The sequence below is a fragment of the Chiloscyllium plagiosum genome, unplaced genomic scaffold, assembly GCF_037043375.1.
Source record: "Chiloscyllium plagiosum isolate Xiang-an unplaced genomic scaffold, Cpla_swu_hap1 HiC_scaffold_12, whole genome shotgun sequence".
Lineage (NCBI taxonomy): Eukaryota > Metazoa > Chordata > Chondrichthyes > Orectolobiformes > Hemiscylliidae > Chiloscyllium > Chiloscyllium plagiosum.
This window is the reverse complement of record NW_028270150.1, coordinates 91,130,374-91,156,382: the sequence shown is the minus strand read 5'-3', so window position 1 is coordinate 91,156,382 and position 26,009 is coordinate 91,130,374. Positions and strand designations below refer to the sequence as shown.

At 45.8% G+C, this 26,009-nt stretch overlaps 1 long non-coding RNA gene across 2 annotated transcripts in view; it reads right to left on the bottom strand.

The window, feature by feature from the left end:
• Positions 1-26,009, bottom strand: part of LOC148148568 (uncharacterized) — a 122,969-nt gene that overhangs the window by 94,967 nt on the left and 1,993 nt on the right. Inside the window, exon 2 of one of the 2 annotated variants that reach the window (XR_015758941.1) lies at positions 16,323-16,550. This is a non-coding gene — a long non-coding RNA (uncharacterized LOC148148568). Of the gene's footprint in view, positions 1-16,322; positions 16,611-26,009 lie in introns of those variants that run through there. The other variant, XR_015758940.1, reaches the window with a different exon arrangement.

The following is a 26,009-nucleotide window of genomic DNA, read 5'->3' as shown; positions in this document are numbered from 1 at the left end:
GGAGCAGATTTGTTAGTCCGAATGGCCTAATTTCTCCTCCTATGTCTTATGGTGGCTGCTTCAGGAGCTAGTACGGACAGAATGGGTCGAAGGGCCTCTTTCTGCACTATAAAATTCTATGCTGCTATAATTCGGTGATAACAACAAATCATCAGGGAGGAATGAAATGCTGGCCTTGAGGTACATAGTTCTTTGAAAGTGGCATTACAGGTAGGCAGGTTGGTGAAGAAAGCATTTGGCACACTGCATTCATTGGTCGGAGTTGGGATGTCACGTTATAACTGCATAGGACTTTGGTGAGGCCACTTTTAGGATACCTCGGACAGTTCCGGTCACCCCTTCAAAAGGAAAAATGTTGTTAAACAAGAAAGGGTACAGAAAATAATTGACAAGGATATTACCAGGACTGAAGGGTTTGAGTTAGAAGGAGAGGCTGGATAAGCTAGGGCATTTTTTTCTTGGAGCATCGGAGGCTGAGGGGTGACCGTACAGAGGTTTATAAAATCATAAGGGGCATGGATAGGATGAAGAGCCAAGGTCTTTTCCACAGGGTAAGGGAGTTCAAGCGGAGTGGGCATAATCTCCAGACTCCTATTCACCACAACGGGGAGTGAGCTCTGATGGGTCGACCACACCTCAGCGTTGACCAATGGTTTGTTCTCTGCAGTTTCTGATGCAGTATGTCTCTGGCCATCCAAGTGGCTTGAGGGGCAGAGGCTATCAGCTCCCAGGTTGGGTGAGTGATCCCACAGAAAGGGCACTGAGGAGGTGAAGCTTGTGAGAGAGTGAGTGAGAGAGAGAGAGAGAGAGAGAAAGAGGAAGAACTGTCTCTGAGCCACGTTGGAATCTCACTCAACAAAACACTTTAACAGCCAATGGGAAAATTCCGTCCGAATGCAATATGATTCTGAAGAAGACTTGAAAGGTTAACACTGTTTCCCTCTCCACACACCTGCTGAGTTTCTTCAGCACTTTCTGCTTTTACTTCAGATTTCCAGCATCTGCGGTATTTTGCTTTCGTTTACGATCGGCGTTCCGGGTGTTGGAGAGACTCAGAGTTTAACTACTGCAAACCCAGAGATTGCTGTAGTGCGTCTCAAGAATATGTACCTTACACCTTCATCTCAGGAAAGCAATTTCAGCTTTCATAGAAACATAGAAGATAGGAGCAGGAGGAGGCCATTCGGCCCTTCGAGCCTGCTCCACCATTCATCACCATCAAGGCTGATCGTCCAACTCAACAGCACAATCCTGTTTTCTCCCATAACATTTGATCCCATTCGCCCCAAGTGTTATATCTAGCCACCTTTTGAATACATTCAATGTTTTGGCATCAACTACTTCCTGTGGTCATGAATTTCACAGGCCAGCCACTCTTAGGGTGAAGAAATGTCTCCTTATCTCCGCCCAAAATGATCCACCCTCAATCCTCAGACTGTAACCCCTGGTTCTGGACACACCCACCATCGGGAACATCTTCCTCTCATTGACCCTACCTAGTTCTGTTGGAATTTTATGAGTCTCTTGAAATCCCTCGTCATTTCTTTGATCTCTGACTATTAAAGCAGGCAAGCTCAGTGTTGAGATTATAAAACGATGCCCCGCATTAACAACAGACTTAGAACAGCAGTCCTGAAATAAAACTATCCTCAGAAGCTTCCACAAAGGAGCTAACATTTGAGCTGCTGGGTTTGACCGACAATTGTAGGTAGATCGACTGGAAATACGTGAAAAGGGGACAACCGCAGACTGTAACACAATGGTGCAATGTGACTCTGATAATGCCTTGAGCCCTACTACGTGACTAGCTAGTGTGCTTTCATTGTACAGAGGCCTGGAAGAGTAAACTGCTGTCTTCTGTCTCCGAGGATATGGGGAAGACAGGATTGAGCGGTGAGTGGGCACATGCTGCTCATTTCGAACTCAGTTGTAGCACCATGTTTTTCATCTGTGGAAAAGGTGAACAAGTGGAGTGTCAGAGGCGGAGGAGTAACCTTATAGAGGTTTATAAAATCATGAGGGGCACGGATAGGGTGAATAGACAAGGTCTTTTTTCCCCATGGGGTAGGGGAGTCCAGAATTTAGAGGGTATAGGTTTAAGGTGAGGGAGGAAAGTTTTAACATGGACCTGAGGGGCAACCTTTTCACACAGAAGTTGGTGCGTGTATGGAGTGAACTGCCAGAGGAAGTGGTGGAGGCCGGTACAATTACAGCATTTAAAAGGCACCTGGATGGATATATGAATAGGAAGGGTCGAGAGGGATATGGACCAAGTGCTGGCAGGTGGTACTAGATTAATTTAGGATATCTGGTCGCCACGGACAAGTTGGACCAAAGGGTCTGTTTCCGTGCTGTACATATCTATGACTCTAAGTGTTATTAGCCTCTTCTATTAGCAATGTTTTTTGTGGACATTCATTTAAAGGCTAGCCTTGTATTTATTACCCGTCCCTAATTGCCCAGTGTGCACATCATAGAATCCCTCCCATGTGGAAAGAGGTCATTTGGCCTGTCGAGTCCACACTGACCTTCCAAAGAGCATCCAACCCCAGACCCACTCCCCTACCCTATCCCTGTAACCCTGTTTTCCCCTGGCTAATCGTGGGCGGCACGGTGGCACAGTGGTTAGCACTGCTGCCTCACAGCGCCAGAGACCCGGGTTCAGTTCCCGCCTCAGGCGACTGACTGTGTGGAGTTTGCACGTTTTCCCCGTGTCTGCGTGGGTTTCCTCCGGCTGCTCCGGTTTCCTCCCACAGTCCAAAGATGTGCAGGTCAGGTGAATCGGCCATGCTAAATTGCCCGTAGTGTTAGGTAAGGGGTAAATGTAGGGGTATGGGTGGGTAGCGCTTCGGCGGGTCTGTGCCGAAGGGCCTGTTTCCACACTGTAATGTAATCTAATGTAACCTAATCTAATCAACCTAACCTGCACATCCCTGGACACTATGGACAATTTAGCATGGCCAATCCACCCTAACCTGCACATCTTTGGACTGTGGGACGAAACTGGAGCACCTGGGAGACCATGCCATCTCCAAGAGTGGAATCAAACCCAGGTCCCCGGTGCTGTGAGGCAGCAGTGCTAACCACTGAGCCACTACACTGCCCTATATAACAATGAGTCTGGAGCAACATGTAGGACAGACCAGATAAGGAAGGCAGATTTCCTTCCTTGAAGGACATTAGTGAACCAGATCGGTTTTTCACAAAAACATTTTCATAGTCAATTTTACATTCCTAATTCCAGATCTTTATTGAAGTCAAGTTCCAGTATCTGTCATGGCAGGATTCAAACCCATTGAGAGAGCACAATTTGCTGGAAAATGTGTTGTGGTTCCATTCAAAACCTCTCCACTATTTAATGGCTTTCACATCAGACATTACTATAAATAGAAAGGAGTCACATATGATTCCAAAGATATAGCTGCAAAGTCCCATTCTCACCGTTACCTACCTTTGCATTTTCATTTGCTCCTGGAATATGGGTACCACTGGTGAGGGCAGTATTTCTTGTTCACCCCTAATTCCCCTGGAGAAGGTAGCAGTGGACTGCCTTCTTCAACTCTTGGGATGTGGGTAACTCACAGTGTTGTCAGGGACAGAATTCCTAGCTTTTCAGACAAGTCAGGATGGTGTGTGACTTGAAGAGGAACTTGCCAGCTGGAAGTGGTCATGGGTTCGTACGGCGCTGTCTGAAGGTCTTTGGTGAATTTCTGCTGTGCATCTTCTGCGCTGCTGCTACTGAGTGGTGAAGGGACTGGATGCTTGTGGAAGTGGTGCCAATTAAGCTGGCTGCGTTCTCCTGGATGGTGTCAAGCTTCTTGAGTGTTGTTGGAGTTGCTGGGAAAGAGATCAAACCCAGGGCAGGGGAGAGATCAAACCCAGGGCAGGGGAGAGATCAAACCCAGGGCAGGGGAGAGATCAAGCCCAGAGTGGGGGAGAGATTAAGCCCAGAATGGGGGAGAGATCGAGCCCAAAGAGGGTGAGAGATTGAGCCCAGAATGGGTGAGAGATCGAGCCTGGAGCGAGGGTGAGATTGAGCCCAGCACGGGTGAGAGATCTAGCCTGGAGCAAGGGAGAGATCAAGCCCAGAGTGGGAGGACAGATCAGGGCCAGAGAGCGGGAGAGATCGAGCCTAGTGTGGGAGAGAGATCGAGCCCAATGTAGGGGAGAGATTGAACCCTGCTGGGGAGTGTGGGCCCTCCTGGGGAAAGCCCAGTGTGCAGTGACTATGGGCCCATGGCTAAACAAAGACTGTAATACTGAACTTCTCACTTTATTCTTCATTTCCTGCTTTCCACAGAGAAGAAATGTCATGTTGAACTCTAACATATTTATTTTTCTACTTTTTAACTTCAGATTTTGTTCTGAGGTACCATGTACAAAATCTCAGGTAAAGAGTAGATCAATTTTGTACAAAGATTTTGTAGTGAGGTACCATGTGCCTAAGATGGGGCTGTGAATGGTGACATTGTAAACGGTTCACTATACCCCTGTATCCTTGTAATTGAATTCACGTGACAATTAAATCTAATTCTAATTATTAAATAAATCTTTCTGTCTGGGATATATCTACGCAAGTGCATTTATGAAATAGGAATGAGCTATTCTACCCCTCGAGTTCCACATTCAGTAAGATCATGGCTTTTTGTCTTGAGAAGCTCACATTTCCATCTAACCCCCACCTCACAGCAAGCTACCAATTTCCAGATTCAATGACCCCTCCTCCCGCCACTCTATAGCCTTCTGAAGCCGAGTTCCAAAGTCTCACAAACGCCTTTACGAGAAACCCTCTTTGTCCTAAATGGTGACCATTAATTTTAAAACAGTGTCCCCTAATTCCGCACTCAGCTACAAGAGGAAACACCTTTGTCAAGACTGTTTGAGTTCTTTGTGCATTTCAATCACCTCACTCTCACTTGGGTGGGCAGCAGTCTAGACTGTGCCAGCTCCCTGTTGAAATGTTGTAGTCAAAGTGTTCAGAGATGTTATTGCAAACCTCCGACATAGATGGGACTTGAATCCAGGTCCTCCTGCCTCAGAGGTAAGGGCGCCACCACTGCACCACAAGAACCCCGTGCAGGGCGTAAGCAAATCGAAATGAGAGATTGTTTTGATCAGGCGAGTTACAAGCTCCCTGAGTCACGCTGCAGTCAAACATCAGACGACTGGCAGCTCATTTAGACAGCAGCTATCTGTGGGGGAGTCTGCCACTCCCAGGCACACCTCCTCTGGGCACATTCTTATCCCATTACGATCCCTTTCCCCTCCTTTCACAAACAGCCCCTTTTCCCTGCTCTTCACCCAGCTTCCGTTTTATTCCTTCTTCCCGCCCATGCTTTCCCTGCCAGTGGTAAAAACAGCCACATCTCCGGAGCACCATTGGTTCTCACAAAAGCACATTGGCTTGAATCGCAAACTTGATTTCTCTCTGTACAAGGGGGAGAGGGGGAGTTGACTTCCTCAAATGTTTCCAGCATTCCATGGCGTGCTTTTTGATAAACATTTATTGTTTCAGCATCTGCTCCAATTGCAGCTGCTAAGAAAAATTCCCCATCTGCAGTGCTGGCTGCATTGTGCCCGTTAAGATGCCCAGCTTAGTCTCCTCAATGCCAGTTGAAAACGGGAAAACTGAGCACACCTTCCAAACATAGAGTCAGTGGGTCACACAGCGCAGGCACAGACCTTTCGGTCCAACCAGACAATGCCGACCATAATCCCAAACGACTCGAGTCCTGCCTGCCTCCAAACCTTTCCTATTCATGTACGAATCCAAATGTCGTTTAAACACTGTAGCTGTATTCCTGTTCACCCCTTCCTTAGGAAGTTCATTCCACATGTAAAATGCTCTCCGCGTAAAAAAAATGCCCCTGCGTCTTTTGTGAATCTTTGTCCTTTCACCTGAAGAATATGAGGAGAAAGTGAGGTCTATATTGGGGAGACAGGCCGGCTACTTGCGGAGCGTTTCAGAGAACACCTCTGGGACACCCGGACCAACCAACCCAACCACCCTGTAGCTCAACATTTCAATTCCCCCTCCCACTCCACCAAGGATATGCAGGTCTTTGGACTCCTCCATCGTCAGATCACAACAAAACGACAGTTGGAGGAAGAACGCCTCATCTTCCGCCTAGGAACCCTCCAACCACAAGGGATGAACTCAGATTTCACCAGTTTCCTCATTTCCCCTCCCCCCACCCTGTCTCAGTCAAATCCATCGAATTCAGCACCGCCTTCCTAACCTGCAATCTTCTTCCCGACCTCTCCGCCCCCACCCCAGTCTGACCTATCACCCTCACCTTGACCTCTTTCCACCTATCACATTTCCGACGCCCCTCCCCCAAGTCCCTCCTCCCTACCTTTTATCTTAGCCTGCTGGACAAACTTTCCTCATTCCTGAAGAAGGGCTTATGCCCGAAACGTCGATTCTCCTGTTCCCTGGATGCTGCCTGACCTGCTGCGCTTTTCCAGCAACACATTTCCAGCACCTGAAGAATATGCCCGCTAGCCTTGAAATCCCCCACCCTAGGGAAAATACACCCTGCCATCCACCAGCCCCTCATGATTTCATTGAGACAAAAATACTGCAGATGCTGGAATCCAAAATAGACAGGCAGGAGGCTGGAAGAACACAGCAAGCCAGGCAGCATCAGGAGGTGGAGAAGTCAACATTTCGGGTGTAACCCCTCTTCAGGACTGGGGGTGGGCCTTTTATAAGCCTCTGTAAGGTCACCCCTCACCCTCCTACACTCCAGAGAGAAAAGTCCCAGCCTATCCAGCTTCTCCTTATAACTCAAAGCCTCCTTTCACGGTGACATCCCGGCAAATCTCTTCTGAACCCTTTGTTTTGCATCAAGATTGGGTATGCTGCCCTCCCCGCGGCTCCGAGGATTTCAGTTCACACATGAGCAGGGTGCCCTTGCCTGAAACAGGGATAACAGCCTCGCTGTTCCTCTCTCCCAAGGTGACAGTGCACCAACATAAATGATCCTCAGGTGAGCTTGAGTGGATCGAGCTAAATATTGAACTCACAAACCCACATGATCCTGTTTACAACTCCAGCGATGTTCTAATCATCTGCTGATCATTCCCTGTGTTCCACCATTGATGCTACTTTCTCTCAGAATTTGCTGTCTTTTGCACAACCCAAAATAGTCTGGCAGAGAAGGACTTCCCAAGTCCACAGAGATAAAACTGAATTGGTTCACACACTTCCCTGCTCAGTCATTAAGCTTAAAACTCCTCTTTATTACTTAGTTCATGATGGAGTATAAGGGGTTAGATGTCAAATGCTGGAAACATCCCTTTGCTGCTGGTTATAAAACTCTTGTTGTGCACCTAACAAATGCTTACAGAGTCTGCTGAGGTAACTTTATTGAAGAAACATCTCACTCTGGTTTCGCCTTGCCACAAGGCTGCAAGAGAGAACAATGGGTCTCATTAGTAAATCACACAGGCAGACCTAATACTTCAACTCCCCTCCAGCCTTTGATTCTACCCATTGGATTACAGTGATACATCGGAAAGCCAATGAGAGCAGACCAGTCCCAGGCTGAAGTCCCCCTGCTCAGCCGCCATCTTGGGTAGTTGGCTATAGTGCTGAAGACTTGTTCTCCAGGACCTCTTGCACACTAGCCAAGTTGTTCTCGTACACTGACATCTATCTGGCAATATGGAAAATCGCCCAGGTATGTCCTGTCCACAAAAAGCAGGACAAATCTAACCCAGTCAATTACTGCCCCATCAGTCTACTCTTGATAATGAGTAAAGTGATAGAAGGTGTAGTTGAGAGCAAATTTCCCTCTAAGTTGCTCTGATATCCCACGTACACCAGTCACCGCATCCACATTCACTGCCACACCAGAGTCTTGAAGGTTTGTCCCGTTGGTAGGAAATTTAGAGGGATTGGTTAACAGTGCTATCAATCAACGCTGACTCCACTGAACCTGCTCAGCAATAACCTGCTCACTGAGCCTCAGTTTGGGTTACTCAGCACCTGACCGTATTGTAACCTTGGTTCATACATGGACAAAAGAGCTGAATTCCAGAGGTGAGGTGAGAGGGACAACCCTTGACGTAAGTTACCATTTGACCAAGTGCGGCATTGAAGAGCCCTAGCAAAACTGGAATCAATGGGAATCGGGGGCTCACTCCCCACTGTTTGAAGTCAGACCTGGTGCGTAGGAAGATGTGAAACAAAAACAGAAATTGCTGGAGAAACTCAGCAGGTCTGGCAGAATCTGTGGAAAGAAAGCAAAGTTCATATTTCAAGTCTGGTGAGTCTCAGAAGATGGTTGTGGTTGTTGGAGGTCAGCCATCTTAGCTCCAGGACATCTCTGCAGGAGTTCCTCAGGGAAGTGTCTTAGGCTAGACCATCTCCAGCTGCTCCATTATTGACCTTCCCTCCATCAAAAGGGGATGTTCACCAATGATTGCACAATGTTCGGCACCATCTATGACTTCCTCAAAGGCTGAAGCGGTCGTTGTACATATTTGGCAGGACCTGGACAATACCCAGACTTGGGCTGGCAAGTGGGAACTGACAAAGGCACCACACAATGACCATCTCCCAACAAGAGAGAATCCAACTCTCTCCTCTTGATGTCCAGTGACATTACCATCACCAAGTACTCTGTCAGAATATCCTGAAGGAGGGAGGGAGGGAGGAAGGGATGACGTCCTTTATTGAATGATGGTCCATGTGACTACCATCTGGAACTGGAGGAAGGTAAGGATGTAAAGAAGCTTAAACATCCATAGACCGGTGGATTGGAATTAATTTATTTTGATACAATCACCCTCTATCCCTTCGTTCTCCAGTTATTCCATGAATCTACACAGATTACCTGTTCCTCCATGTTGACCAAACTGCAGTTCAGTCTGGTTTCCTTATCATTCATATTTTAGGCCACCATTTCTTTCCTAATCAACCTGTTCAGAGATGTTGTTACATCCTCTGGAAAAGGTGGGACTTCAAATCAGGCCTCCTCGTTCAAAGCTATGGACACTGTACCACAAGAGCTCCCATTGACAGAATAGCTGTTAACCAGCAACAGCTTTGGATTAACGTAGCTGTTTGTAAAGTTGTGAAGCATGTCAAGATGCTTCAGCTGAGAATGAACATCAGGTTGCAAGTGATATCAGCTTCTTGTCATTTATATAAATGATTTGGATGTGGACGCAAGAGGGATTAGATTAGATTACTTTACAGTGTGGAAACAGGCCATTCGGCCCAACAAGTCCACACCGACCCGCCGAAGCGCACCCACCCAGACCCATTCCCCTACATTTACCCCTGCACCTAACACTACAGGCAATTTAGCATGGCCAATTCACCTAATCTGCACTTTTTTGGAGTGTGGGAGGAAACCGGAGCACCCGGAGGAAACCCACGCAGACACAGGGAGAATGTGCAAACTCCACACAGTCAGTCGCCTGAGGCGGGAATTGAACCCAGGTCTCTGGCGCTGTGAGGCAGCAGTGCTAACCACTGTGCCACCGTGCCGCCCAGATAGTTAATCAGTTTGCAAATGACACCAAAATTGGAGGTAGAGTGGATAACCAAGAAGGTTACCTCAGAATACAATGGGATCTTGATCAGATGAGCCAATGGGCTGAGGAGTGGCAGATGGAGTTCAATTTAGATAAATGCGAGGTGCTGCAGTTTGGAAAAGCAAACCAGAGCAGGAATTATACACATAATGGTAAGATCCTAGGGAGTGGTGCTGAACAAAGACACCTTGGGGTGCAGGTTCATAGCTCCTTGAAAATTGTGTCACAGGTAGACATGGTGGTGAAGAAGGCATTTGGCAAACATGCCTTTATTGGTCAGAGCATTGATTAAAGGAGTTCAGTTATCATATTGCGGCTGTACAGGACATTGGTTGGGCCCCTGTTGGAATATTGTGTGCAATTCTGGTCTTCTTCCTATAGGATGGATGTTATGAAACCTAAAAGAATTCAGAAAAAATTTACAAGGATGTTGCCAGGGTTGGAGGATTTGAAGGAAAGGCTGAATAAACTAGGGCTGTTTGCCCTGGAGTGTCAAAGGTTTAGGGGTGACTTTATAGAGGTTTACAAAATTATGACGGGCATGGATAGGATAAATAGACAAAATCTTTTCCCTGGGGTCGGGGAGTCCAGAACTAGAGGGCATAGGTTTAAGGTGAGAGGGGAAAAATTTAAAAGTGACCTAAGGGGCAACATTTTCACGCAGAGGGAGGTGTGTGTATGGAATGAGCTGCCAGTGGAAGTGGTGGAGGCTGGTACAATTACAATATTTAACAGGGGATGGGTGTATGGATCGGAAGTGTTTAGAGTGATCTAGGCCAAATGCTAGCACATGGGACTAAATTTATTCAGGATATCTGGTTGGTATGAACGAGTTGGACCGAAGGGTCTGTTTCCGTGCTGTACATCACTATGACTATGACTCTTGATGATCAAAAGCTTTGTTGACAAGGTAGGGTCGCAGAGTGGAGGAGACAGAGCGAGAGCGGGAGACAGGTTTGGGGAGGGAATTCCAAAACATCGGACCCAGGGAGACTAAGGCAGAGCCATGAATGATAAAAATGGGGGAAACATGAAAGGCCAGAATTGGATCAGAGCAAAGATCTCTGAGCTCTGGGACTCTAGTGTTGACAGCAATATACTAACTATATAGTATAAAGCCCCAGTGACATCAATATGGAAGGTCTCACAGGAATCTATGGATTTGGTTAATCCCCAAGGAATCATTCCTGCAGAATGGGTTAACAAAACGCCTCTGCTGTCTAATCATTAGAAGAAATACAAGGCGAGAAAAGGCATTTTGTGTGAGATAGAGCAGAGAGGGTATGAAGTAAATGGAATGGCCAATGGAATAGGTGAACACATTCATCAGCGTACAGGAAAGGAAAAATAAATTACTCGTTTGTTGGGCCTGCAGTGACTCAGCAGAACTATTTATAGAGAGTATATCCAACTCTGAACTTGTCAGAAATGTAGGAAACCATCTGCTAGTCCAAATAGTTTTGACAAGTTAAATTGGCTGTTACGGTAGTACTCTGTCTGGGAAATACAGACTCTAAGGACTTCAGTTCCACAAATATAATCCATACCATATCCATGTGTGAGATCAGACTGCTAGTGTTTGTCTAACTGAGAGCACAGCAGCCAATTATCCCATCAGACTGAGAGTCAGTGCAAAAAGATATCCAGTGGTGACAGACAGCTCCACAGCCAGTCACCAATCACTGGTCACAGAGGCACTGAGAGAGCTGGTCTCATTATCATGCCCTCAGCTTGCTCTCGCCAGCCCAGCCTGTCCCAGGTTAAAGTTAGAAATTACACAACACCAGGATACAGTCCAACAGGTTTATTTGGAAGTACAGGGTTTCAGAACACTGTTCCTTTGTCAAATAGCTCGTCATCTGATGAAGGAGAGCGCTCCGAATGCTTGTACTTCCAAATAAACCTGTTGGACTGTAACCTGGTGTTGTGTGATTTTTAACCTTGTCCATCCTAGTCCAACGGGAGAAAGTGAGGTCTGCAGATGCTGGAGATCAGAGCTGGAAATGTGTTGCTGGAAAAGCGCAGCAGGTCAGGCAGCATCCAGGGAACAGGAGAATCGACGTTTCAGGCATTCCTGAAGAAGGGCTTATGCCCGAAACGTCGATTCTCCTGTTCCCTGGATGCTGCCTGAGTCCCAGGTTAGCCCATTGCCTTCAGTATTAGTCTTACATTGATGGGGGGACAACTGGGTGTCAATTCTGTGGAGAGTGATGGATCTGGTGTAGCAGTCACTCAGGATCCACCTCCATACTTCCTCCCCTCCCTCTCATCGCCCTTGTCCTCCTTCCCCTCTGCCTACCACCTCTGCCTCCCTCCCCTTCCTCTCCTCCCCGATTCTCTCCTTCTCTTCTTCCACCTCCTTCACTTCCTTCCTTTCCTCCACCCCTCCATTTCTTCCCTCCTCCTCTTCCTCATCTCCTCCTGATCTCCCCAGCAGCCCCCCCCCCACCCCCACCCCACCACCCCCATCACACCGCAGTGGGTTAAATCCCGTCTTTCTGACGGAATTGAGTCAAAGCAGAATTTGATCGGAAACTGCAGAGCGTAGACAAAGCGGCCTCTGGGGTCCTCTGTTAAAGAGAGGCTTACATTTATGTAGCACCATCCACATTTTGGGGGTACCCTGCAGCACTCCTCAGGCAGTGGGATGCGCTTGGATCGTATCTCACTGTTGGCGTGTACTGAAATACTCGGTCAAAGTGCACACTTCCAGCACCACCTCAACAAATCAACTAACAAATCAACAAATTAACATTGCAAGGTTCATGCCCCTGGAAACACAGCTGTTGGGCGGAAGACTGGCATCCCTGGCATCACCCCTCCCCCACTCTCAAATCCACAAACCCTCATCCCCAGGTTACAATCTTAGATGTTGTGAAACATGAAAGGGCTCAGAAAAGATTTACAAGGATGTTGCTAGGGTTGGATGGTTTCACCTATAGAGAGAGGCTGAATAGGCTGGGGATGTTTTCCCTGGAGCGTCAGAGGCTAAGGGGAGATGTTATACAGATTTATAAAATCATGAGGGCCATGAATAGGGTGAATAGTCATCGCCTTTTTCCCAGGGTAGAGGAGTCCAGAACTAGAGGGAATAGGTTTCGAGTGAGAGGGGAAAGATTTAAATGGGACCTAAGGGGCAACTTTTTCACGCAGAGTGTGGTACGTGTATGGAATGAACTGGCAGAGGAAGTGGTGGAGGCTGGTACAATTACAACATTTAAAAGGCATGAATGGGTACATGAATAGGAAGGGTTGAGAGGGATATGGGCCAAGTGCTGGAAAATGGGGCTAGATTGATTTAGGATATCTGGTCAGCATGGACGAGTTGGACCGAAGGGTCTGTTTCCATGCTGTACATCTGTGACTCTATCATGTCCTTCAACCAGCTCCACGCTTACTCTGCTAAAATTAAAGAGGTCAGGAAGTTCATTAAATACAGCCAATGCTATCCAGTTAATCAAATCCCTTTCACTGCCACCGCTGTACAACTATAACTGTATTCCTGATGTGGGGATGAACAGAGATTTATTTTTATGGCTTTTCTCTGTTGATAATGATCAGACTAATATAGACGCAATCCTACAGGAAAGCCCATATTACTGAGTCTGAGGTCTGGTCAATGGTGAGGCCAGCTGTGCTGCATACAGGAAGAAATTAAATACTACAATTCAGAATTGATTGTGACCATCTGAACATCTTTATTTTCATACAACGATCAGATTAGAGGGAAGCGCTTCTCAATCACAGATGTTTAATTAGAAGGAGCCTCTGTGAAACAGCTGGCTTTTCAAGACAGTGGGAACGGCAGAAGGGAATTCCTTGTAGACTTAGATCTAAAAATATCACGGGATCCTTTCTCCTAGCTACCGTGGTCTGGTTTATTGATCTAATGTTATTTCATTCGCCTCTTTCATCTGCACCTCTGTCTATCCCATTGCCATATGGCAGATGAGATTTCTCAGTGGGGATAGAAAGTTGCTTTTTTTAATTCATTGATAGGATGGGGATATTACTGGCTAGGCCAGCATTCATTGCCCATTCCTAATTGCCCTGAGGATGGCTTAAGACTCAACCAGATTGCTGTGGGGCCTGGAGTCATATGTAGGCCAGAGTGGGTAAGGCTGGCAGATTTCCTTCCCGAAAGGGCATGAAACTGGGTTAAAATTATAAAGAACTGTCATCTCTTTGTGCCATTAGAGGATCCCCCAAAACATTGCCAGAGCCTGTCGAAGAGTTTTTTTTATTGAAGTGAGCGCACTGTGGTGGTGCAGCCGATTGACGCACAGCAGGATCCCATGGGCAGCCGTGGGAGACGGGGGTGGATGAGCTCTCAGTCCGGCACTGTGAGGGTATATATATTCTTCCAATAACCATCAAGAGCTTCCCCCATCCCTAGCGACCCATCCTCTTCTCAGCCTGGCATCGCTGGCACTGTCTGTGCTGCAGTGGGAGCACCAGCTACGATTCCACTCTCCAAGTCTGCAAGGTGAGACATGAGCAGGCAGCCCTTAAACTAACAAGTAGATAATCGGGTGTCACATCAGAAACTCAGAGTGGGGAGTGAATGGCCAAACTAAGGCAGGAATCTCAAGAGTGCTGCCTGTGTGTATGCACCAAGGCAAAAGGTCACAGATACTACGCTCTTCCAGTGAGCTGTTCCACGTCCTGTTTTAGGTTTAGTTTTACTCTCAATGTTTCTGACTCGTGAACGTCAGTGAAGCCTATTGCTCACTCCACCGTATCAGTCACACACCTAAGTTGTTAAATAAATAGATTCCTGAAACCACAGGGATGGAGTGTTCTGACATCATCGAGTTAAATTTACACAGTGACCCCATCTCATCTCTTTGTCAATCAATGGGTGTTCCGAAATCTAATGAAATTCAACTAGTTTACCAATTACCACTACAAGCCATTGAGTTCTTTATGCAATTTACATCCTGATTTGTGTTGGTGACTATGTGTCTTTGTGTGTATCTGTGTGAGTGCCTGTGTGAGTGTGATTGCGTGTGTGCATGTGTTTGTCTCTGTGTGTGTGCATGCATCTGTTTTTGTGTGATTGTGTGATTGTGTGGTTCTATGTTGTGCGTCTGTGACTGTGTGTGTCTGTATGTGTGAGAGTGCTTCTGTATGCGAGTATGTGTGTTTGTGAGTCTATGTGTTTGTGACTGTGTGTCTTTGTGTGTGTCTGTGTGTGTCTATGTGAGTGCGTATGTTTGTCTGTGTGTCTGCGTCTGAGTGTCTGTGTGTATCTGCGTTGTGTGTGCCTGTGTGAGTGTCTATGTGTGTGTTTGTCTGTGTCTGTGACTGTGGGTATGTCTGTGAGTTTGTGTATCTGTGTGAGTGCGAGTGTATGTTTGTCTGTGTGTGAATGTGCATGTGTGTGTGTGCATGTGTGTCTGTGTGTGTATCTGCACATATGTCAGTGTCTGGGTGCCTGTGTATGTGTATGAGTGCACGTGTGACTGTGTGTATCTGCGTGTGTGTCTGTGTGGGTGTGTGTGTGTGTGTGTATCTGCGTGTGTGTCTGTGAGTGTCTGTGTGTGTGTGTGTCTGTGAGTGTGTGTGTGTGTGTGTGTGTGTGTCTGGGCTGGGATTGCAGTAAGAAAAACCCAAGATAAACCTGACATAACAGACACTCAGCAGTTTGCTGTAAGAATTAACCTCTTCGTGTAAATGTTTAACTAACACATTCAGATATGTAAAGATAGTGGTGGAGGCACTTGAGTTTAGACCTTCTGTCTCAGAGATAGCAACATTACCACAAGACCCTAATAACCTTGCCATGTAACTCTACAGCTGACAGAAACTTTACAAGTGAGGCAGAAAGGCTAAAATTTACTTTGTCATTTCATCATTGCAAGACACTTCCACATGCAGACTAACCACAACTGATATGCTTTAAACATATGTATAGATTTTCTTGAAAAAGATGGAATATCATCACCACTGCCAATGTTTCTAGAAGAGTCAGTTGTCTGGCAGCAAAAAGCCCTCCTCAAATATTTATTCCTACACCCACGTGGTTGTAGCTGTTATTAAATAGTACATTACTTATTTTTTCCACTCTTAAACCACAAAGCCAAATAGTATGGTATTTACGCTATGAATTTAATGCTTACATATGAGATATTGGCCTGTTAGTTAAAACAGAGGTCAGGGATTTATTATTTACACACTTGCCCCTGTTACGTGGAAAGTACAGGTCAACAATTCAATGGGCTGGATTTGACGTTAGCAATGATGTGGGCATGTAAGTCATTGCTCCATAGCCACTGACAGCAGTGGAGTCTGGAAATGCTCATCCTAACCAACTCCCTCCACCCATACCCCACCCCTTAACCCATACCTCCAAAGGGTGCAATCAGTGGGAAATCAATTGAATCAACACTCTTAAAAATTGCCCCTTGTTGAATGACCGCATTTTAAAAATCTACACCAGACTTCATAATTTTTCATCCTCGCTGACCTCGAAAAGAGATCACTTTAATTCGAGACACAGGACTGGAAAATTATACCTCTGCCCAAAATACGTGGTGCAAAAAATCTTCATTAATGCACAGGTTGCTTTGCAACTCCCTCTCGAGGTCAAAGGTTGACTGCCAACAGAACGGAGACTGGTCAAATGGAGATGCAGTCTCCTCTCACCAGTTTGGATGCAGTTAGCTGGGAATGATGGCTGCGTTTGACAGGGATGGTGGTCCTCAAGATCCAATCCCTGAAGTGATTGGCCAGGTTCAAAATACAACCAAGGTACAGAGAACGACACAAACCTGTTCTTCAGCTGCATCTCTGAGTGGGGGAAGAGAACGAGGACGAAGGGAAATCTGGGCCCGAACTCTGATTTCTCTCCACAGATGCTTGCCAGACCTGCTGAGCTTTTCCAGCAATGTCTGTTACCGTTTCCGATTTTCAGTGTCCACAGTTCTTTCAGTTTTTTGTTTCGAAAGAAACTCCTGCACAGATTGACAGATCTTGTGCAATGGCATTACAATTTCCCACTGAAATAAACAAGCAATGGCTCAGGACATCAGCCAAACAAATCATAAGCAAATCTTCCACAGGCGTTTCAGAATGCTTTCACACATACTCCTCCTGTTACTTCAGTATGGATATCAGATTCAGAGCTGTGGATTAGTTACTTGAAAGACAGCCAACAGCGCTGAGTAATCACTGGATCCAATTGCACATGGCGACATGCTGTTGAAAAGCAGATGGGTCACTGAGCTAACACTTGATATCTCAAAGAACAACAAGACACCAGGGAAGCCTGTAATCTGTCCTGTAATTTGGCAGGGCAGCAATGCTGTGATGCACACTGCACCCAAATAGCTCTTGAAAGAAACATGCAGGCCTGATCGAGGTGAACAGTGAATAGTGATGGTCTGGTCAAGGAGCCATTTTTGAAACGTAATCACCATTGTAAAGAGCAACCCACCAAGGTTTCTTAGGCAGTGCCTTCCAAACCCACAACCACTTCCATCTATAAGGGCAAGGGCACCACCACCTTCAAGCTCCCCCTCCATCCTGACTTGGAAATATACCGCCATCCCTTCACTGTCACTGGGTCAAAATCTCAGAATTCCCTCCTCAAGGGCATTGTGGGTCAATCCACAGCAGGCGGGTTGCCGTGGTTCAAGAAGGCAGCTCATCCCCACCTTCTCAAGGGGCAACTAGGGATGGGCAAGAAATGCTTGACCCAGCCCAGCCCAATGTCATATGGATGAATGAATGAAAAATTGTCAGTTTGTGCACAGCAAGATACCCCGGTAGCGATGCAATCATTAACTGAAAACAATAAATGCTGGAGATCACAGCGGGTCAGGCAGCATCTGTGGAGAGAGAGCAAGCTCACATTTTGAGTCTAGATGACTCTGCAAGTGAGCCCACACTGCCTGCAATGTGATCACTGAATGGAATTTTCAACACCTTACACTTGGCTTTCACCAAATGCATTTAGTTTAGAAACAGCCAAGCAACGCAAAAGACCAATGTTTCACGCTGGGGAAAGCAATGCCTGAGTTGATTATATTCACTTGGACTGAAGTTAATCCAACTAATATTCACGCACTCACCTTGTCCTGATGAGGTCTATATTGTACTGCCACGGTCTGCGGATCTCACCTTTCCAATGTTACCATGAGCTCTGCGCACAGCAGGAGGTCAGAGCAGAAGTGGCATCAGAGAATCCCTACAGTGTGGAAGCGGCCATTCGATCCATTAAGTCCAGACTGCCCCTCCAAAGAGGATCCCACCCAGATCCATCCCTCTACCTTATGCATGTAACCCTGCATTTGCCACAGCCAATCCACCTAACCTGCACACCCCTGGACTGTGGGAGGAAACCAGAGCATCCAGAGGAAACTCACACAGACAGTCGGCTGAGGCTGGAATCGAACCCGGGTCCCTGGTGCTGTGAGGCAGCAGTGCTAACCACTGAGCCACAGACTGCTCATTCCCTTAAAGGCGGACTACCTTATAACAGAGAGGTGTAGGAAATAAGATAGCTGCAGTAGAAATCCTTTCAAACTGAGCTGGAGAACAAACCGGTAGATTCAGACTGATGGTGCCAGGGGCGTTGATGGCAGGATTGGGCAGGAGAAGGTGATGCCATGCTCACACGGGGATGTGCCTAGAATCCCTCAGAAGACACCTTCAGAAGGAAGATCAGGTGACCTCTGAGATCAACATCCAGGGGTCTGCACCCAAGAACCACCATAGAGTCAAAACTCATAACTAATAGCCAAATACTCCGGCTCGCCCACACATACATGCACGCTTGACAACATATAGACAGAGACACACAGACACATGCACACATACAGACAGAGACACACATACAAAGTAACACACACATACACAGACATGTACACACAGACCTTCCAATCTACCACCTCACACCCACCTCTCGCTACCTCCACATGCTCCCCAGCTCTGTAAAATCCATCACCCAGATATAGCTCAGTCCCCATATATCTTGCAGAATATGGATACAACAGAAATAAGGAGCAGAGCAGAACTATCAAGGGACAAGGGCATCAACTTCTCCCTTAACCAACTCAATCAGATCACCCCTAAATCTCTATAGTCAAGGAACTTTAACCCGAATGTATTCAACAATATAACCCTCTTAACCTCAATAACGTTCTAGTGACCTCTCCAAAAATAACCTATCGTTCCAGCATTTTTTACCCAGGATGGAGCCATTGCCCCAGATTGGGGTGTCCAGTGTACATGAGCAGAGAGACCTCGGTGTCCATGTGCATAGATCCCTAAATGTTGCCACCCAGGTTGATAGGGTTGACAAGAAAGCATACAGTGTGTTAGCCTTTATTAGTACAGAGATTGAGTTTCAGAGCCACAAGGTCATACTGCAGTTGTACAAAGCTCTGGTGCAGTTGCACTTGGAGTATTGTGTACAGTCCTGGTCACCACATTATCGGAAGGATGCGGAAGCTTTGGAAAGGGTTCAGAGGCGATTTACCAGGATGTGGCCTGGTATGGAGAGAAGGTCTTATGAGGAAAGGATGAGGGACTTGAGGCTGTTTTCGTTGGAGAGAAAAAGGTTGAGAGGTGACTTAATTGAGACATACAAGATAATCAGAGTCTTTTCCCTCAGATGGTGATGGTTATCAAGAGGGGTCGTAGCTTTAAATTGATGGGTGATAGATATAGGACAGATGTCAGAGATAGTTTCTTTACTCAGAGAGTAGTAAGGGCTTGGAACACTCTACCTGCAACTTAGAGTCATAGAGATGTACAGCATGGGAACAGACCCTTCGGTCCAACCCGTCCATGCCGACCAGATATCCCAACCCAATCTAGTCCCACCTGCCAGCACCCGGCCCATATCCCTCCAAACACTACCTATTCATATACCTATTCAAATGCCTCTTAAATGTTGCAATTGTACCAGCCTCAACCACATCCTCTGGCAGCTCATTCCATACACGTACCACCCTCTGTGTGAAAATGTTGCCCCTTAGGTCTCTTTTATATCTTTCCCCTCTCACTCTCAACCTATTCCCTCTAGTTCTGGACTCCTCCAACCCAGGGAAAAGACTTTGTCTATTTATCCCATCCATGCCCCTCATAATTTTGTAAACCTCTATAAGGTCACCCCTCAGCCTCCAATGCTCCAGGGAAAACAGCCTCAGCCTGTTCAGCCTCTCCCTATAGCTCAAACTCTCCAACCCTGGCAACATCATTGTAAATCTTTTCTGAACCCTTTCAAGTTTCATAACATTTTTCTGATAGCAAGGCGACCAGAATGACACGCAATATTCCAACAGTGGCCTAACCAATGTCCTGTACAGCCGCAACATGACCTCCCAACTCCTGTACTCAATACTCTGACCAATAAAAGGAAGCATACCAAAAGCCTTCTTCACTATCCTACTTACCTGCAACTCCATTTTCAAGGAGCTATGAACCTGTACTCCAAGGTCTCGTTGTTCAGCAACACTCCCTAGGACCTTACCATTAAGTGTATAAGTCCTGCTAAGATTTGCTTTCCCAAAATGCAGCACCTCGCATTTATCTGAATTAAACTCCATCTGCCATTTCTCAGCCCATTGGCCCATCTGGTCCAGATCCTGTTGTAATCTGAGGTAACCCTCTTCGCTGTCCACTACACCTCCAATTTTGGTGCCATCTGCAAACTTACTAACTGTACCTCTTATGCTCGCATCCAAATCATTTATGTAAATGACAAAAGGTAGAGGACCCAGCACCGATCTTTGTGGCACTCCACTGGTCACAGGCCTCCAGTCTGAAAAACAACCCTCCACTACCACCTTCTGTCTTCTATCTTTGAGCCAGTTCTGTATCCAAATGGCTAGTTCTCCCTGCATTCCATGAGATCTAACCTTGCTAATCAGTCTCCCATGGGGAACCTTGTCGAACGCCTTACTGAAGTCCATATAGATCACATCTACTGTTCTGCCCTCATCAATCCTCTTTGTTACCTCTTCAAAAAACTCAATCAAGTTTGTGAGACATGATTTCCCACGCACAAAGCCATGTTGACTATTCCTAATCAGTCCTTGCTTTTCCAACTACATGTACATCCTATCCCTCAGGATTCCCTCCAACAACTTGCCCACCGAGGTCAGGCTCACCAGTCTATAGTTCCCTGGCTTGTCTTTACTGCCCTTCTTAAAGAGTGGCACCACATTTGCCAACTCCAGTCTTCCGACACCTCACTTGTGACTATCGATGATATAAATATCCAGGCAAGAGGCCCAGCAATCATTTCTCTAGCTTCCCACAGAGTTCTTAGGTACACCTGATCAGGTCCTGGGGATCTATCCACCTTTATGCATTTCAAGACATCCAGCACTTCCTCCTCAGTAATCTGGACATTTTGCAAGATGTCACCATCTATTTCCCTACAGTCTATATCTTCCATATCCTTTTCCACAGTAAATACTGATAATAGTAGATTCGCCAATTTTAAGGGCATTTAAATGGTCATTGGATAAACATATGGATGATAATGGAATCGTGTAGGATAGATAGGCTACAGATTGGTTCCACAGATCCAACATCGAGGGCCGAAGAACCTGTACTGCGCTGTAATGTTCTATGTTCTATGGGTCTCTTCAGAGTTCAGGGCAACTGTAGCACACCTTCCACCCCTTAATGATCTAGAGTTCTTGAGGTAACATTACACTATCCTTTAGACCAGACTGATCCCTGACATGGTGTATTGTTCAAAGAGGAGACATCGAGTGGTCTGGGCCTAAGTTCTCTCCAGCTTCAAAGCACGAGAGGTGATCTCCCTGAGATGTTCAAAATTTTTACTGCGTTGGCTGTGCTCGGTGCAGGAAGGATGTTTTCCCTGGCAGCAAGAGAGGTGTCCAAATCCAGGAGACACAGTCACAGGATAAGGGCAAAGCCATTTAATCACCCAGAGAGAGGCGAGCCTTTGGAATTCTTTACCCCAGGGGAGATTCAGTCATTGAATATGTTCAAGAGGGAGTTCAATCAACGTTAAAGATGTCAGGTGGACCATGAAGGAAGATGGCGTTGAAATTGAAAATCCACCATGGTCCAGTTGAATGGCGGACCAAGTGGAATTGAATGAATGACGTGGTTTTGGTGTTATTTCCCATCGTCCAAATTTTGTCTCCATGTTAGCCCTCAGTGCTTACACGGACTTTGGCCCCAAATCATCCTTCTGCCAGACAGATTGAATGTCCTCTGCTCTTCCTCAAATCCCTGGGGTGAACTCTATCAGCCACCAGCTTCTACTCAAAACTGGATAGCCAGCCATCTCGCAGCTTCCTCAAACACTGCCTCGTGCACCCAGATCTGAACAGGGGTCTCTGTCTGAGCTGTCACCCCCCTGCTAACACCGGCCGAGCGTGTTAAACCAGTTCACTCCCACAAGGGAATTAGCGCGAGGGAGCCAACTATCTCTACACCAATGCAGACATGGTGGGCAGAGACACATCAAACTCATTACCACCAGGGTCTGCTGACAGAAGGAGTTAAAAAGGGTGGAATGACTCAGCCCTGTGGTCTTTGTTGTTCATCCTGGGCATTGCCAAACAGCATTGGCTTGCTACCATTAAACCTGCGGGGATATAATCAGTCACTATCAGTTCTAACATTTAATCTGCAACTTTATGTATTTACTTGGAATTAGTATGTACAATAATATTCTTTTCATTCCTTTACTGACTCACTCCCTTGAACTGAATCCACCTTCTGATCCTGGAACACATCTAGCCAACATACTTGAGATTATCATCAGATCTCAAGTGGCCTACCCAGTATTCCTAGCAAAAATATTATTGTCAGGAAGTGTTTGCATTCGAATCCTGTCCATGACTCAAATCTGTTGTCTCATCCCTCAACACACTCCGAATATAGGGGACAATTGGAGCTTTCTAGGTTGAAAACTTTATTATTGTTGATGTTGGGAATTGAATGTAGTTTTTTAAAACGAGTATGCTGTGATCAATTGGAAATGAAACATATTTATTATCAGTAATAGACTATGGATGTAGGTTTGCTCGCTGAGCTGGAAGGTTCATTTTCAGACGTTTTGTCACCACATTAGGTAACATCTTCAGTGAGCCTCTGGATGAAGCACTAGTGTTTTAGCCCACTTTCTATTTATATGTTTGGGTTTCCTTGGGTTGGTGGGGTCGTTTCCTGTGGTGACATCATTTCCTATGGTGATGTCATTTCCTGTTTTTTTTCTCAGGGGTGGTAAATGGGATCCAAGTCAATGTGCTTGTTGATAGAGTTCCGGTTGGAATGCCATGCTTCTAGGAATTCTCGTGCGTGTCTCTCTTTGGCTTGTCCAAATGACATCACCAACCCAAGGAAACCCAAACATATAAATAGAAAGCGGGCTATACCACCAATGCTTCATTTGGAGGCTCACTGATGATGTTACCTAGTATGGTGACGAAACATCTGAAAATGAACCTTCCAGCTCAGTGATCAAACCTACATCCAGAACCTCAACCTGAGCTACAAATCTTCTCAAATCTCACTAGTAATAGACTGTGCATGGTAATAAAAATCAGCTGTACATTGAGTCAATTCTCTTTTGTAATTTTTAAAAGGTATCAGTTGTAATGTATTGTCTAAAATAGACTGTATCCCACTATCAGGAATGAAGTATACTTTATAAAAAAACAAGAGTCTAAATTTTGTTGAGAGTAATAGAATTATACAGCATGGAAACAGACCCTTCAATCCAAGTCATCCACGTCAACCAGATATCCTAAATTATTCTAGTCCCATTTGCCAGCATTTGGCCCATATTCCTCTAAACCCTTCTTATTCATGTACCCATCCAGGTGCCTTTTAAATGTTGTAATTGTACCAACTTTCACCACTTCCTCTGGCAGCTCATTCCACACACACACTATCTTCTGCATGAAAAAGTTGCCGCTTAGGTCCCCTTTAAAACTTGTCCCTCTCACCCTAAACCTTTGCCCTCCAGTTTTGGACACCCCTACCCTATGAAAAAGACATTGTCTATTTACCCTACCCAGGCTCCTCATGAGTTTATGAATCTCTATAAAGTCACCCCTTAGCCTCTGACTCTCCAGGGAAAATAGTCCCAGCCTATTCAGCCTTTCCCTATAAGTCAAACCCTCCAACCCCAGCAACATCCTTGTAAATCTCTTCTGCACCCTTTTTAGTTTCACAACCTCTTTACTCTAGCAGAAAGACCAGAAATGAATGCAGTATTCCAAAAGCGACCTAACCAATGTCCTGTACAGCTTCAACATGATCTCCCAATTAGAAAATGCATTTTATTAACAGCAGTTTTATTTTATGGACGAGAAGAAGGATATTGGGGTCAAAATATTAACCTTGTTTCTCTCTCCACAGATGCTGCCAGACCTGCTAAGTTTCTCCAGCAATTTGTTTTTGTTTCAAACTGTATTGATGTCTAGAAATAGACTATTAAGCAGGAATAGACCATATTCTGCTTCAAAAAGACTATAGTTTACGTTCAAGGAAATAAGTGTTTTATTAATAAAAATAAACAATATTAATTAAATGGAATGACTGCATGAAAATTAAAGTATATGCTATAAACAGAAACAGATTTTTATTTAAATGTAATAGACTGGGCTAGGTTAAGAATTACTAACTGCATTTGATGATCAGGAATAGTTTGTATTTATTAACAGCACTTGATTGTATTTTACTGTCAAATATAGTCTGTATTGTTTTAGAAAGGTAGACTGCATGCGGTGACAAGAGGCTGTATTTTGTTAATTAATAGTGCCAGACTGTATTTCATTCACAAAAACAATTAGTTTCGCTTGCTTGATTGAGTTATTTATTGTCATGTGTACCTAAGCACAGTGAAAAGCTTTGTTTGCGAGCAGTACGAGCAGATCATAGCAAACAAGGACGTACAGATCATAGGGTGAAAAAAAATGTTAGACAGAGGCATACAGGTTACACCACATAAGGCATGCACTAGGCAAGATCAACGTTAGCAAGGTCAGTGTTATTTAAAGTTAGAGAGTCCATTATCTGTCTAATAATGGTCGGGAAGAAGTTGTTCCTTAAGCTGCTGGTGCATGAGTTCAAGCTTCTGTATCTTCTGCCTGATGGAAGAGGTTATAGGAGATCATTACCGGGGAGGAAGGGTGATGTTGGGTGTCTTTCTGCAGCAACGGGCCATAAAAATGGAGTCCATGGATGGAAGGCTGACTCCATGATGGTCTGAGCAGAGCAGACAACTTCCTGTTGTTTCTTAGGGTCCTGGGCAGAGGAGTTACGTACCAGGCCATTATGTACCCGGACAGTGTGCCTTCTATGTTGCATCTGTAGAAGTTGGTGAGGGACCTTATGGACAGGCCAAATTTCCTGAGCCACCTGAGGAAGATGAGGTGTTGTTGTGCTGTCTTGGCCGTCACATCTATATAAGAAGTCCAGGATAGGTTGTCAGTTATTGTCACTCTTCGGAACTTGACGTGCTCCACCCTCTCAAAGTCAGCTCCATTGTTGTAGAAGGAGGAATGTTCTCCATCCTTCTTTCTGAAGTCAATGATCTCCCTTTCATACCTGAATTACACCTATTTTCCATCTTTTTTTCTCTCTCAGCAGCATTTTGCAAAGGGCATCTATATCGCCTGCCCTCTGGCTCTGTCAAAGTATGTAAATAACATTTTCGAACACATTTCCATTCTGAAGAAGGGTCACGAACAGATTTGAAGCATTAACTCTGTTTCTCTCTCCACAGGCGCTGCCAGACCTCCAGAATTCTCTGAATTTGTTTCAGATTTCTATTATCTGCAGTACTTTGGTCATCGATATTCCTGATGAAGGGTTTACGTCCTCCCTCCTCAGTATCCAAGAGCCCAAACACACCTTCCAGGTGAAGCAGCGCTTTACCTGCACTTCTCACAATCTAAGTATACTGCATTTGCTGCTCACCATGTGGACTCCTCTCCATTGGGAAAAGGCAGTGTAGCCTGGGTGATCGCTTTGCAGAATTACCTACATCCTGCCCGTGAAAATAAGCCTGAGCTCCCAGTTGCCTGCCATGTCAACACCCCACCCTGTTCCCTGGCCAACATCTCTGCCTCGGGCTCACTGCAGTGAAGCTCAGTGCAAGCTGGAAGAACAGGACTTCATCAGGGACCCGGTAGTCTGTGAGACTCAGCTTGGAATTCAATAATTTTACAGCCTGGTTCCATCCTTCCATGTCTTTTATCCACCTTCACACTCGATCCTGTAATGATGTGAGTTGCTTTGAGCACAGCCAACCCATTTTAAGACCATAAGACACAGGAGCAGAAAATAGGCCATTCAGCCCAATGAGTCTGCTCTGCCATTCAATCATGGCTCATAAGTTCCTGAAACTCATTCTCCTGCTTTCTCCCCATAACCCTTGATCCTCAAAAACCTATCTATCTCAGTCTTAAATATACTCAATGACCTGGCCTCCCCAGCCTTCAGTGGCAATGAAT